Below are 1,349 nucleotides of genomic sequence, written 5' to 3' on the forward strand. Positions count from 1 at the left end.
ACAAACCGTTTTTCTTCCAAATTCAAGAACTTTTTATTTTCCAATGAATCGAACTTTTTTCACACACACACACACACACACACACACACACACACACACACACACACACACACATTTTAATAAAAAAAAATGCGCACACACACACACACACACACACACACACACACACACACACTCACACATACAGAAATTGTATAGATATCCTTTCTTGCAAAAACGCTGGGTTTTCATTAGTTAGTTTAGAGTCCACAGAGTGAATGAGGTATTGTGGTAAATGTTGCCAGTCAAGAATAAAGTCGCCAAAGACTCCAATTTTTACTTTAGTTACAAAGACCCTGCAACACTTCCCTCCCCAGATCTTATAGGGCCTTGTGCCTAAATTTGTTTTGTCTTTTGGATGTTTTACTTTTTTAAATTTTTTAATTTTATATTGAAATTTTTTTAATTGTAATTTTTTCTTTAAACGGAATAAATTAACTATGAAGATCAAAGTGTAGCATCTGTTCCGGCAGATACTGCAAGCAAAGACCATATGTGGGGACAGCCCCACATATAAGACCTTGGTCAATGTAGGGGCAACCCTTCATACCAATTGTCACTATCCAGTTCCCCTACTCACCGGGGAATTGGTCCCTATTTCCCCTTCACTCCTCACATTAAAAATAGGCCTTGTGCCTAATTTTCTCGGTGGAGAAGTAAATAAATACCCTTTTCTTGGCCTTTTGGCCAAGATTAAAGTGTAGTATCTGTTCTTACTACATGCCGTATGTTTGTAATTTTGTGATATAAAGTGGGTGATCACTTTTCTGTATTAATTTAATGTAAAATGATCACCCACTTTACAACCATTCTCCAGATCATTCAAGTTGTTTTTGAAGGATTCTAGTTATTTTTTAAGAATTCAAGTCATTCTTAAGGTCATTCAATTCATCCTTAAGTTCATTAAAGTCATTCTAAGTCATTTTTCGGTCATTTTAGTTTATCTTTAAGAATTTCATGTCAATCCTACATTCACGCATTCATTCATTACATGATAGCACGCGACTAATGGCTATCGGCCTTGTTCATTTCCATCTTATCACCATATCCTCTTCTTCATATTCTTCCTTTTCTTTTTCGTCTTCATTTCTTCACTCTCTTCATGTTCTTATTTATATTCGTCGTTGTCTTCTTTTTATATTTTATTCGTCTTCATCTTCTTCCTCTGCTTCTTCATCTTCTTCGTTTGTATTCTTCCACTTTTTCATCGTTTTCGTTTACATCATCTATTTCTTCGCTTTCTTCATAGTCTTCTTTATTTTAATATTCCTCTTCGTTTTCTTTATATCTTCTCTTTCATCTTCTTTTTT

At 34.5% G+C, this 1,349-nt stretch overlaps 1 pseudogene; it reads left to right on the forward strand.

The window, feature by feature from the left end:
- The first annotated feature begins 705 nt into the window (after positions 1-705).
- LOC145264202 (U2 spliceosomal RNA) lies at positions 706-886 on the forward strand (annotated as a pseudogene).
- Positions 887-1,349: the final 463 nt, after the last annotated feature.

The sequence above is a fragment of the Euprymna scolopes genome, chromosome 3, assembly GCF_053919585.1.
Source record: "Euprymna scolopes isolate OS-2025 chromosome 3, ASM5391958v1, whole genome shotgun sequence".
Lineage (NCBI taxonomy): Eukaryota > Metazoa > Mollusca > Cephalopoda > Sepiida > Sepiolidae > Euprymna > Euprymna scolopes.